Genomic DNA, 15615 nt, shown 5'->3' with positions numbered 1-15615 from the left:
CATAATATAGCCCTGTACATTATACACTTATTATACTGCACCCCATAATATAGCCCTGTACATTATACACTTATTATACTGCACCCCATAATATAGCCCTGTACGTTATACACTTATTATACTGCACCCCATAATATAGCCCTGTACGTTATACACTTATTATACTGCACCCCATAATATAGCCCTGTACATTATACACTTATTATACTGCACCCCATAATATAGCCCTGTACATTATACACTTATTATACTGCACCCCATAATATAGCCCTGTACATTATACACTTATTATACTGCACCCCATAATATAGCCCTGTACATTATACACTTATTATACTGCACCCCATAATATAGCCCTGTACGTTATACACTTATTATACCGCACCCCATAATATAGCCCTGTACATTATACACTTATTATACCGCACCCCATAATATAGCCCTGTACATTATACACTTATTATACCGCACCCCCATAATATAGCCCTGTACATTATACACTTATTATACCGCACCCCCATAATATAGCCCTGTACATTATACACTTATTATACCGCACCCCCATAATATAGCCCTGTACATTATACACTTATTATACTGCACCCCCATAATATAGCCCTGTACATTATACACTTATTATACTGCACCCCATAATATAGCGCTGTACATTATACACTTATTATACCGCACCCCATAATATAGCCCTGTACATTATACACTTATTATACTGCACCCCATAATATAGCCCTGTACATTATACACTTATTATACTGCACCCCATAATATAGCCCTGTACATTATACACTTATTATACTGCACCCCCATAATATAGCCCTGTACATTATACACTTATTATACTGCACCCCATAATATAGCCCTGTACATTATACACTTATTATACTGCACCCCCATAATATAGCCCTGTACATTATACACTTATTATACCGCACCCCATAATATAGCCCTGTACATTATACACTTATTATACTGCACCCCATAATATAGCCCTGTACATTATACACTTATTATACTGCACCCCATAATATAGCGCTGTACGTTATACACTTATTATACTGCACCCCCATAATATAGCGCTGTACATTATACACTTATTATACCGCACCCCATAATATAGCCCTGTACATTATACTGCACCCCATAATATAGCCCTGTACATTATACACTTATTATACTGCACCCCCATAATATAGCCCTGTACATTATACACTTATTATACTGCACCCCATAATATAGCCCTGTACATTATACACTTATTATATCGCACCCCATAATATAGCCCTGTACATTATACACTTATTATACTGCACCCCATAATATAGCCCTGTACATTATACACTTATTATACTGCACCCCATAATATAGCCCTGTACATTATACACTTATTATACTGCACCCCCATAATATAGCCCTGTACATTATACACTTATTATACTGCACCCCATAATATAGCCCTGTACATTATACACTTATTATACTGCACCCCATAATATAGCCCTGTACATTATACACTTATTATACTGCACCCCATAATATAGCCCTGTACATTATACACTTATTATACTGCACCCACATAATATAGCCCTGTACATTATACACTTATTATACTGCACCCCATAATATAGCCCTGTACATTATACACTTATTATACTGCACCCCATAATATAGCCCTGTACATTATACACTTATTATACTGCACCACATAATATAGCCCTGTACATTATACACTTATTATACCGCACCCCATAATATAGCCCTGTACATTATACACTTATTATACTGCACCCCATAATATAGCCCTGTACATTATACACTTATTATACTGCACCCCCATAATATAGCCCTGTACATTATACACTTATTATACTGCACCCCCATAATATAGCCCTGTACATTATACACTTATTATACTGCACCCCATAATATAGCCCTGTACATTATACACTTATTATACCGCACCCCATAATATAGCCCTGTACGTTATACACTTATTATACCGCACCCCATAATATAGCCCTGTACATTATACACTTATTATACTGCACCCCATAATATAGCCCTGTACATTATACACTTATTATACTGCACCCCATAATATAGCCCTGTACATTATACACTTATTATACCGCACCCCATAATATAGCCCTGTACATTATACACTTATTATACTGCACCCCATAATATAGCCCTGTACATTATACACTTATTATACCGCACCCCCATAATATAGCCCTGTACATTGTACACTTATTATACCGCACCCCATAATATAGCCCTGTACATTATACACTTATTATACTGCACCCCATAATATAGCCCTGTACATTATACACTTATTATACCGCACCCCATAATATAGCCCTGTACATTATACACTTATTATACCGCACCCACATAATATAGCCCTGTACATTATACACTTATTATACTGCACCCCATAATATAGCCCTGTACATTATACACTTATTATACTGCACCCCATAATATAGCCCTGTACATTATACACTTATTATACCGCACCCCATAATATAGCCCTGTACATTATACACTTATTATACTGCACCCCATAATATAGCCCTGTACATTATACACTTATTATACCGCACCCCATAATATAGCCCTGTACATTATACACTTATTATACTGCACCCACATAATATAGCCCTGTACATTATACACTTATTATACTGCACCCCATAATATAGCCCTGTACGTTATACACTTATTATACTGCACCCCCATAATATAGCCCTGTACGTTATACACTTATTATACTGCACCCCATAATATAGCCCTGTACATTATACACTTATTATACTGCACCCCCATAATATAGCCCTGTACATTATACACTTATTATACCGCACCCCATAATATAGCCCTGTACATTATACACTTATTATACCGCACCCCATAATATAGCCCTGTACATTATACACTTATTATACTGCACCCCATAATATAGCCCTGTACATTATACACTTATTATACTGCACCCCATAATATAGCCCTGTACGTTATACACTTATTATACTGCACCCCATAATATAGCCCTGTACGTTATACACTTATTATACTGCACCCCATAATATAGCCCTGTATGTTATACACTTATTATACTGCACCCCATAATATAGCCCTGTACGTTATACACTTATTATACTGCACCCCATAATATAGCCCTGTACATTATACACTTATTATACTGCACCCCATAATATAGCCCTGTACATTATACACTTATTATACTGCACCCCCATAATATAGCCCTGTACATTATACACTTATTATACCGCACCCCATAATATAGCCCTGTACATTATACACTTATTATACTGCACCCCATAATATAGCGCTGTACATTATACACTTATTATACTGCACCCCATAATATAGCCCTGTACATTATACACTTATTATACTGCACCCCATAATATAGCCCTGTACATTATACACTTATTATACCGCACCCCATAATATAGCCCTGTACATTATACACTTATTATACTGCACCCCATAATATAGCCCTGTACATTATACACTTATTATACTGCACCCACATAATATAGCCCTGTACATTATACACTTATTATACTGCACCCGATAATATAGCCCTGTACATTATACACTTATTATACTGCACCCACATAATATAGCCCTGTACATTATACACTTATTATACTGCACCCCATAATATAGCCCTGTACATTATACACTTATTATACTGCACCCACATAATATAGCCCTGTACGTTATACACTTATTATACCGCACCCCATAATATAGCCCTGTACGTTATACACTTATTATACCGCACCCCATAATATAGCCCTGTACGTTATACACTTATTATACCGCACCCCATAATATAGCCCTGTACGTTATACACTTATTATACCGCACCCCATAATATAGCCCTGTACATTATACACTTATTATACTGCACCCCATAATATAGCCCTGTACATTATACACTTATTATACCGCACCCCATAATATAGCCCTGTACATTATACACTTATTATACCGCACCCCATAATATAGCCCTGTACATTATACACTTATTATACCGCACCCCATAATATAGCCCTGTACATTATACACTTATTATACCGCACCCCATAATATAGCCCTGTACATTATACACTTATTATACCGCACCCCATAATATAGCCCTGTACATTATACACTTATTATACCGCACCCCATAATATAGCCCTGTACATTATACACTTATTATACTGCACCCCATAATATAGCCCTGTACATTATACACTTATTATACTGCACCCCCATAATATAGCCCTGTACATTATACACTTATTATACTGCACCCCATAATATAGCCCTGTACATTATACACTTATTATACTGCACCCCATAATATAGCCCTGTACATTATACACTTATTATACCGCACCCCATAATATAGCCCTGTACATTATACACTTATTATACCGCACCCCATAATATAGCCCTGTACATTATACACTTATTATACCGCACCCCATAATATAGCCCTGTACATTATACACTTATTATACTGCACCCCATAATATAGCCCTGTACATTATACACTTATTATACCGCACCCCATAATATAGCCCTGTACATTATACTGCACCCCATAATATAGCCCTGTACGTTATACACTTATTATACTGCACCCCATAATATAGCGCTGTACGTTATACACTTATTATACTGCACCCCCATAATATAGCCCTGTACGTTATACACTTATTATACTGCACCCCCATAATATAGCCCTGTACGTTATACACTTATTATACTGCACCCCATAATATAGCCCTGTACATTATACACTTATTATACTGCACCCCATAATATAGCCCTGTACGTTATACACTTATTATACTGCACCCCATAATATAGCCCTGTACGTTATACACTTATTATACTGCACCCCCATAATATAGCCCTGTACGTTATACACTTATTATACTGCACCCCATAATATAGCCCTGTACGTTATACACTTATTATACTGCACCCCATAATATAGCGCTGTACGTTATACACTTATTATACTGCACCCCATAATATAGCCCTGTACATTATACACTTATTATACTGCACCCCCATAATATAGCCCTGTACATTATACACTTATTATACTGCACCCCCATAATATAGCCCTGTACATTATACACTTATTATACTGCACCCCATAATATAGCCCTGTACGTTATACACTTATTATACTGCACCCCATAATATAGCGCTGTACATTATACACTTATTATACTGCACCCCATAATATAACCCTGTACATTATACACTTATTATACTGCACCCACATAATATAGCCCTGTACATTATACACTTATTATACTGCACCCCATAATATAGCCCTGTACGTTATACACTTATTATACTGCACCCCATAATATAGCCCTGTACGTTATACACTTATTATACTGCACCCCATAATATAGCCCTGTACGTTATACACTTATTATACTGCACCCCATAATATAGCCCTGTACATTATACACTTATTATACTGCACCCCATAATATAGCCCTGTACATTATACACTTATTATACTGCACCCCATAATATAGCCCTGTACATTATACACTTATTATACTGCACCCCATAATATAGCGCTGTACATTATACACTTATTATACTGCACCCCATAATATAACCCTGTACATTATACACTTATTATACTGCACCCACATAATATAGCCCTGTACGTTATACACTTATTATACTGCACCCCATAATATAGCCCTGTACGTTATACACTTATTATACTGCACCCCATAATATAGCCCTGTACGTTATACACTTATTATACTGCACCCCATAATATAGTGCTGTACGTTATACACTTATTATACTGCACCCCATAATATAGCCCTGTACATTATACACTTATTATACTGCACCCCATAATATAGCCCTGTACATTATACACTTATTATACTGCACCCCATAATATAGCCCTGTACATTATACACTTATTATACTGCACCCCCATAATATAGCCCTGTACATTATACACTTATTATACTGCACCCCATAATATAGCCCTGTACATTATACACTTATTATACTGCACCCCATAATATAGCCCTGTACATTATACACTTATTATACTGCACCCCATAATATAGCCCTGTACATTATACACTTCTTATACTGCACCCCATAATATAGCCCTGTACATTATACACTTCTTATACTGCACCCCATAATATAGCCCTGTACATTATACACTTATTATACTGCACCCCATAATATAGCCCTGTACATTATACACTTATTATACTGCACCCCATAATATAGCCCTGTACATTATACACTTATTATACTGCACCCCATAATATAGCCCTGTACGTTATACACTTATTATACTGCACCCCATAATATAGCCCTGTACGTTATACACTTATTATACTGCACCCCCATAATATAGCCCTGTACGTTATACACTTATTATACTGCACCCCATAATATAGCCCTGTACGTTATACACTTATTATACCGCACCCCATAATATAGCCCTGTACATTATACACTTATTATACCGCACCCCATAATATAGCCCTGTACATTATACACTTATTATACCGCACCCCATAATATAGCCCTGTACATTATACACTTATTATACTGCACCCCATAATATAGCCCTGTACATTATACACTTATTATACTGCACCCCATAATATAGCCCTGTACATTATACACTTATTATACTGCACCCCATAATATAGCCCTGTACATTATACACTTATTATACTGCACCCCATAATATAGCCCTGTACATTATACACTTATTATACTGCACCCCCATAATATAGCGCTGTACATTATACACTTATTATACTGCACCCCATAATATAGCCCTGTACATTATACACTTATTATACTGCACCCCATAATATAGCCCTGTACGTTATACACTTATTATACCGCACCCCATAATATAGCCCTGTACGTTATACACTTATTATACTGCACCCCATAATATAGCCCTGTACGTTATACACTTATTATACCGCACCCCATAATATAGCCCTGTACATTATACACTTATTATACTGCACCCCATAATATAGCCCTGTACATTATACACTTATTATACTGCACCCCATAATATAGCGCTGTACATTATACACTTATTATACTGCACCCCATAATATAGCCCTGTACATTATACACTTATTATACTGCACCCCATAATATAGCCCTGTACATGATACACTTATTATACTGCACCCCATAATATAGCCCTGTACATTATACACTTATTATACTGCACCCCATAATATAGCCCTGTACATTATACACTTATTATACCGCACCCCATAATATAGCCCTGTACATTATACACTTATTATACTGCACCCCCATAATATAGCCCTGTACGTTATACACTTATTATACTGCACCCCATAATATAACCCTGTACATTATACACTTATTATACCGCACCCCATAATATAGCCCTGTACATTATACACTTATTATACTGCACCCCATAATATAGCCCTGTACATTATACACTTATTATACCGCACCCCATAATATAGCCCTGTACATTATACACTTATTATACCGCACCCCATAATATAGCCCTGTACATTATACACTTATTATACTGCACCCCCATAATATAGCGCTGTACATTATACACTTATTATACCGCACCCCCATAATATAGCGCTGTACATTATACACTTATTATACCGCACCCCATAATATAGCCCTGTACATTATACACTTATTATACCGCACCCCCATAATATAGCCCTGTACATTATACACTTATTATACCGCACCCACATAATATAGCCCTGTACATTATACACTTATTATACCGCACCCCATAATATAGCCCTGTACGTTATACACTTATTATACTGCACCCCATAATATAGCCCTGTACGTTATACACTTATTATACCGCACCCCATAATATAGCCCTGTACATTATACACTTATTATACTGCACCCCCATAATATAGCCCTGTACATTATACACTTATTATACTGCACCCCCATAATATAGCCCTGTACATTATACACTTATTATACTGCACCCCCATAATATAGCCCTGTACATTATACACTTATTATACTGCACCCCCATAATATAGCCCTGTACATTATACACTTATTATACTGCACCCCATAATATAGCCCTGTACATTATACACTTATTATACTGCACCCCATAATATAGCCCTGTACATTATACACTTATTATACTGCACCCCCATAATATAGCGCTGTACGTTATACACTTATTATACTGCACCCCCATAAGTAGCTGGTGGTGTTCGGGGGGTAGCTGGTGGTGCTCGGGGGTAGCTGGTGGTGCTCGGGGGTAGCTGGTGGTGCTCGGGGGTAGCTGGTGGTGCTCGGGGGTAGCTGGTGGTGCTCGGGGGTAGCTGGTGGTGCTCGGGGGTAGCTGGTGGTGCTCGGGGGTAGCTGGTGGTGCTCGGGGGTAGCTGGTGGTGCTCGGGGGTAGCTGGTGGTGCTCGGGGGTAGCTGGTGGTGCTCGGGGGTAGCTGGTGGTGCTCGGGGGTAGCTGGTGGTGCTCGGGGGTAGCTGGTGGTGCTCGGGGGTAGCTGGTGGTGCTCGGGGGTAGCTGGTGGTGCTCGGGGGTAGCTGGTGGTGCTCGGGGGTAGCTGGTGGTGCTCGGGGGTAGCTGGTGGTGCTCGGGGGTAGCTGGTGGTGCTCGGGGGTAGCTGGTGGTGCTCGGGGGTAGCTGGTGGTGCTCGGGGGTAGCTGGTGGTGCTCGGGGGTAGCTGGTGGTGCTCGGGGGGTAGCTGGTGGTGCTCGGGGGGTAGCTGGTGGTGCTGGGGGGTAGCTGGTGGTGCTGGGGGGTAGCTGGTGGTGCTGGGGGGTAGCTGGTGGTGCTGGGGGGTAGCTGGTGGTGCTGGGGGGTAGCTGGTGGTGCTGGGGGGTAGCTGGTGGTGCTGGGGGGTAGCTGGTGGTGCTGGGGGGTAGCTGGTGGTGCTGGGGGGTAGCTGGTGGTGCTGGGGGGTAGCTGGTGGTGCTGGGGGGTAGCTGGTGGTGCTGGGGGGTAGCTGGTGGTGCTGGGGGGTAGCTGGTGGTGCTGGGGGGTAGCTGGTGGTGCTGGGGGGTAGCTGGTGGTGCTGGGGGGTAGCTGGTGGTGCTGGGGGGTAGCTGGTGGTGCTGGGGGGTAGCTGGTGGTGCTGTGGGGTAGCTGGTGGTGCTGTGGGGTAGCTGGTGGTGCTGTGGGGTAGCTGGTGGTGCTGTGGGGTAGCTGGTGGTGCTGTGGGGTAGCTGGTGGTGCTGTGGGGTAGCTGGTGGTGCTCGGGGGTAGGTTAGTATACAGAATACAATGTGATAGCTTATAAAATTCAGATGACTAAGAACTGGTGGTGGGACCTTAAATCTGGATATCACTCAGTCCCTTCTTCCAGTTCTTTCAGAGCTTACAGTTTCTCGTCTCTCAAATGCTTTTATGTTCTAGGAACGAGATGATGAGGCGTGTCTGGGAATGGTTCTCAGGACGTCTTTCTCCGTGCCCAGAACTGCAAAGAACCAGAAATCTAGCTGATTGTACCACAAACACCTGATGTCTTCTCCTGCCCAGAGTGGTGACCACGGCCTGAGCTCCTGCATCTGTTGCTCTTGACACCAGAACTAGAAAGTTTAATAGGATCTGTATGAAGACGTGATGATGGAGACCCAGCAGTTCCTCACGTCCCTGGGTAAGCCGCCAGGTATTTCAAAACATTGATCACGTATGTTCAGAAAGGTCCACGGGGAGACAGTGAGTACTGGAGATCGTGCAGTATGTAGGGGTAGTGGAGACGTGTTATGTAGGGGTAGTGGAGACGTGTGAGGTATGTAGGAGTAGCGGAGACGTGTGAGGTATGTAGGAGTAGCGGAGACGTGTGAGGTGTGTAGGAGTAGCGGAGACGTGTGAGGTGTGTAGGAGTAGCGGAGACGTGTGAGGTGTGTAGGAGTAGCGGAGACGTGTGAGGTGTGTAGGAGTAGCGGAGACGTGTGAGGTGTGTAGGAGTAGCGGAGACGTGTGAGGTATGTAGGAGTAGCGGAGACGTGTGAGGTGTGTAGGAGTAGCGGAGACGTGTGAGGTGTGTAGGAGTAGCGGAGACGTGTGAGGTGTGTAGGAGTAGCGGAGACGTGTGAGGTGTGTAGGAGTAGCGGAGACGTGTGAGGTGTGTAGGAGTAGCGGAGACGTGTGAGGTGTGTAGGAGTAGCGGAGACGTGTGAGGTGTGTAGGAGTAGCGGAGACGTGTGAGGTGTGTAGGAGTAGCGGAGACGTGTGAGGTGTGTAGGAGTAGCGGAGACGTGTGAGGTGTGTAGGAGTAGCGGAGACGTGTGAGGTGTGTAGGAGTAGCGGAGACGTGTGAGGTGTGTAGGAGTAGCGGAGACGTGTGAGGTGTGTAGGAGTAGCGGAGACGTGTGAGGTGTGTAGGAGTAGCGGAGACGTGTGAGGTGTGTAGGAGTAGCGGAGACGTGTGAGGTGTGTAGGAGTAGCGGAGACGTGTGAGGTGTGTAGGAGTAGCGGAGACGTGTGAGGTGTGTAGGAGTAGCGGAGACGTGTGAGGTGTGTAGGAGTAGCGGAGACGTGTGAGGTGTGTAGGAGTAGCGGAGACGTGTGAGGTGTGTAGGAGTAGCGGAGACGTGTGAGGTGTGTAGGAGTAGCGGAGACGTGTGAGGTGTGTAGGGGTAGCGGAGACGTGTGAGGTGTGTAGGGGTAGCGGAGACGTGTGAGGTGTGTAGGGGTAGCGGAGACGTGTGAGGTGTGTAGGGGTAGCGGAGACGTGTGAGGTGTGTAGGGGTAGCGGAGACGTGTGAGGTGTGTAGGGGTAGCGGAGACGTGTGAGGTGTGTAGGGGTAGCGGAGACGTGTGAGGTGTGTAGGGGTAGCGGAGACGTGTGAGGTGTGTAGGGGTAGCGGAGACGTGTGAGGTGTGTAGGGGTAGCGGAGACGTGTGAGGTGTGTAGGGGTAGCGGAGACGTGTGAGGTGTGTAGGGGTAGCGGAGACGTGTGAGGTGTGTAGGGGTAGCGGAGACGTGTGAGGTGTGTAGGGGTAGCGGAGACGTGTGAGGTGTGTAGGGGTAGCGGAGACGTGTGAGGTGTGTAGGGGTAGCGGAGACGTGTGAGGTGTGTAGGAGTAGCGGAGACGTGTGTAGGAGTAGTGGAGACGTGTAGGAGTAGTGGAGACGTGTGAGGTATGTAGGGGTAGTGGAGACGTGTGTAGGGGTAGCGGAGACGTGTGAGGTGTGTAGGGGTAGCGGAGACGTGTGAGGTGTGTAGGAGTAGCGGAGACGTGTGAGGTGTGTAGGAGTAGCGGAGACGTGTGAGGTGTGTAGGAGTAGCGGAGACGTGTGAGGTGTGTAGGAGTAGCGGAGACGTGTGAGGTGTGTAGGAGTAGCGGAGACGTGTGCGGTGTGTAGGAGTAGCGGAGACGTGTGAGGTGTGTAGGAGTAGCGGAGACGTGTGAGGTGTGTAGGAGTAGCGGAGACGTGTGAGGTGTGTAGGAGTAGCGGAGACGTGTGAGGTGTGTAGGAGTAGCGGAGACGTGTGAGGTGTGTAGGAGTAGCGGAGACGTGTGAGGTGTGTAGGAGTAGCGGAGACGTGTGAGGTGTGTAGGAGTAGCGGAGACGTGTTATGTAGGAGTAGCGGAGACGTGTGAGGTGTGTAGGAGTAGCGGAGACGTGTGAGGTGTGTAGGAGTAGCGGAGACGTGTGAGGTGTGTAGGAGTAGCGGAGACGTGTGAGGTGTGTAGGAGTAGCGGAGACGTGTGAGGTGTGTAGGAGTAGCGGAGACGTGTGAGGTGTGTAGGAGTAGCGGAGACGTGTGAGGTGTGTAGGAGTAGCGGAGACGTGTGAGGTGTGTAGGAGTAGCGGAGACGTGTGTAGGAGTAGCGGAGACGTGTGAGGTGTGTAGGAGTAGCGGAGACGTGTGAGGTGTGTAGGAGTAGCGGAGACGTGTGAGGTGTGTAGGAGTAGCGGAGACGTGTGAGGTGTGTAGGAGTAGCGGAGACGTGTGAGGTGTGTAGGAGTAGCGGAGACGTGTGAGGTGTGTAGGAGTAGCGGAGACGTGTGAGGTGTGTAGGAGTAGCGGAGACGTGTGAGGTGTGTAGGAGTAGCGGAGACGTGTAGGAGTAGTGGAGACGTGTGAGGTATGTAGGGGTAGTGGAGACGTGTGTAGGGGTAGCGGAGACGTGTGAGGTGTGTAGGGGTAGCGGAGACGTGTGAGGTGTGTAGGAGTAGCGGAGACGTGTGAGGTATGTAGGAGTAGCGGAGACGTGTGAGGTATGTAGGAGTAGCGGAGACGTGTGTAGGAGTAGCGGAGACGTGTGAGGTGTGTAGGAGTAGCGGAGACGTGTGCGGTGTGTAGGAGTAGCGGAGACGTGTGCGGTGTGTAGGAGTAGCGGAGACGTGTGAGGTGTGTAGGAGTAGCGGAGACGTGTGAGGTGTGTAGGAGTAGCGGAGACGTGTGAGGTGTGTAGGAGTAGCGGAGACGTGTGAGGTGTGTAGGAGTAGCGGAGACGTGTGAGGTGTGTAGGAGTAGCGGAGACGTGTGAGGTGTGTAGGAGTAGCGGAGACGTGTGAGGTGTGTAGGAGTAGCGGAGACGTGTGAGGTGTGTAGGAGTAGCGGAGACGTGTGAGGTGTGTAGGAGTAGCGGAGACGTGTGAGGTGTGTAGGAGTAGCGGAGACGTGTGAGGTGTGTAGGAGTAGCGGAGACGTGTGAGGTGTGTAGGAGTAGCGGAGACGTGTGAGGTGTGTAGGAGTAGCGGAGACGTGTGAGGTGTGTAGGAGTAGCGGAGACGTGTGAGGTGTGTAGGAGTAGCGGAGACGTGTGAGGTGTGTAGGAGTAGCGGAGACGTGTGAGGTGTGTAGGAGTAGCGGAGACGTGTGAGGTGTGTAGGAGTAGCGGAGACGTGTGAGGTGTGTAGGAGTAGCGGAGACGTGTGAGGTGTGTGGTGTGTAGGAGTAGCGGAGACGTGTGAGGTGTGTGGTGTGTAGGAGCAGCGGAGACGTGTAGGAGCAGCGGAGACGTGTAGGAGCAGCGGAGACGTGTAGGAGCAGCGGAGACGTGTAGGAGCAGCGGAGACGTGTAGGAGCAGCGGAGACGTGTAGGAGCAGCGGAGACGTGTAGGAGCAGCGGAGACGTGTAGGAGCAGCGGAGACGTGTAGGAGCAGCGGAGACGTGTAGGAGCAGCGGAGACGTGTAGGAGCAGCGGAGACGTGTTATGAAGGAGTAGCGGAGACGTGTGAGGTGTGTAGGAGTAGCGGAGACGTGTAGGAGTAGCGGAGACGTGTAGGAGCAGCGGAGACGTGTAGGAGCAGCGGAGACGTGTAGGAGCAGCGGAGACGTGTAGGAGCAGCGGAGACGTGTAGGAGCAGCGGAGACGTGTAGGAGCAGCGGAGACGTGTTATGAAGGAGTAGCGGAGACGTGTGAGGTGTGTAGGAGTAGCGGAGACGTGTAGGAGTAGCGGAGACGTGTGAGGTGTGTAGGAGTAGCGGAGACGTGTTATGTAGGAGTTCTCTCCACTTTGCACTTCTTTTGTAAGGAACGATGTTCTGCATTAGGGATTTGCTTGGGTCAATTTGAATAAAATGTTGACTTTAAATGACAACTTGTGTCCGGTGGAGGGTTTATTATTCAATTCTGTTTTCATGGATCATATTTTCATTGCGTTCTACATTTTTGTGTAATAATAGAAGTTGGGGCGTCCGATTTAAACTTCTATCAAGGTTAGGCGGACTCTTGTAGACGTGGACTTGTGCGGTATGTAAGAATTTCGAACACCGTTATCTATAATTTTCACGGTATTTTTGGGTGTGTAGCCTCATTTTTCGAGTACGAGATTTAGGGAAATTTCTTGAATTTTGTCGCATTTTTCCTGCAGTTCGTGCTTGTCGTACAGTAACATGAAGGTAATCACGACGGTAAACTACGATGGAGGAGTTCCACACTCGGCAGGTTGTCCGCTATTAGGAAATATATTAGGTGTAAACGAATATTTTATGCGTATAATTCTTATTTTTTATCGTTACTAAGTCATGTGATGTTTTTGGGATTGCAGACTCGTATCGTGAATTTTTAATTTTAGGAGGAGGTGTTCTCATCCAGAGGTTCTTTTACACTTTTGCTGCCGGTAAACGATCGCCCATCGACGGGGCAGCCGGTAGTTCGGCGCTTGTTTATCTCCATCTAAATGGAGCAATGATTGTATCGTACGGAGATTATTGAGATCGTTTGTTCCCACACGGTTTGTCGGCGGAGCGCTGGGCCCTTATGCATGGGCCGACAATCCGGAACGAGCGTTACATTCCCCTGATCGTCGGCCCCTGTAAAAGGGCCTTAAGGCTCTTCTGGGGTAAGACTTTTAACCCCTTCCCCCCCGCAGCCATTTTTCAATTAAATTTTTTCCTCCCCACTTTCCAAAACCCATACATTTTTCATTTTTCCCTCGATATAGTCCTACGAGGGCTTGATTTTTGCAGGACAAGTTGTAGTTTTCGTAGCTCCATTTATTGTATCAGATAATGTACTAGGAAACTGGAAAAAAAATATTTGTTGGGTAGAAAACGAAAAAGAACAGCGATTCCTCAATAGTTTTTTGCTCTTGGAGTTTAGTTTAGTTTAGCGATTCTGGAGTTTTAGGTTTTTTTTTACGGCGTTGACCATGCGGGTTAAATAATGATATATTGTAATAGTTCAGAGTTTTACAGATGCGGCGATTCCTATTATGTTTATTTATTTCTTTTTACAATGCTTTAGGGGGAAGTGGTGAAAAGTTATTTATCTGATTTTTACTTTTTTTTATTAGTCCCCCTAGGGGACTTGAACCAGCGATCGTTGGATCACTTGCACGATGTACTGCAATACTAGTGTATTACAATATATCGTCTTTCTGACAGGCCACATGCAGGGCTTAGTAGGAGCACAAAGATGGCGGACCTGGGGGTCTTCATTAGGCCCCCATGCAGCCATAGCAACTATCGCCACCCTGTGGTTGCATTGTGGGCAGGGGCAATGAGCTGTTTGAGGGGGCTGCCCTCCTCTTTCTAACGATTTAAATGCTGCCGTCGCTATTGACCGGGGCATTTAATGGGATAAACTAGCGAGAGCCCACTCGTTACTGTGAAGTGTCGGCTGTAACATACAGCCGACACCCGCATTGTATGGAGGCCCACAGATCCAGGAAGCCGGCTCTTTCCGAAATACATTGATGGAAAGAAATCAAAATTTACAAAACCGTAAACCCGTTTCAATAGTCAATCGACGGTAAATTGAGTCGAACTAAAGAAACCAGCATGTTCCGGACTCCCCTAAATTACACCGGTCACCCCCAGAACATGGCATTTCACAGTTCGCTTGGCTATTACATCACCGGGACCTAATGGTTTTACGCCCTTGTACTCTAAAAATAATTCTCAGATGTTTCGACTCTCAATTTAGCTAAACTTTGTAATTCACGAACACGCGGTAAACTCCTCCACCCTCTGGGCCGAAATTGCAATGATCCCAAAACCTGACAAAGATCACCCTTTTGGGTTACAAATGACAGACCTACATTGCTTTGAAATGTAGACAT

General features: G+C 44.7%; 1 protein-coding gene across 1 annotated transcript in view; it reads left to right on the top strand.

The window, feature by feature from the left end:
• LOC142663086 (uncharacterized) overlaps positions 1 to 15615 on the top strand; it is a 42631-nt gene that overhangs the window by 15877 nt on the left and 11139 nt on the right. The window contains exon 2 of the mRNA XM_075841388.1: positions 9503 to 9743. The gene's annotated coding sequence lies outside the window, so the exon portion shown is untranslated. The remainder of the gene's footprint in view (positions 1 to 9502; positions 9744 to 15615) is intronic.

This window comes from Rhinoderma darwinii, chromosome 11, assembly GCF_050947455.1.
Source record: "Rhinoderma darwinii isolate aRhiDar2 chromosome 11, aRhiDar2.hap1, whole genome shotgun sequence".
NCBI classification, from domain to species: domain Eukaryota; kingdom Metazoa; phylum Chordata; class Amphibia; order Anura; family Rhinodermatidae; genus Rhinoderma; species Rhinoderma darwinii.
This window is presented reverse-complemented; position numbering and strand designations above follow the sequence as displayed.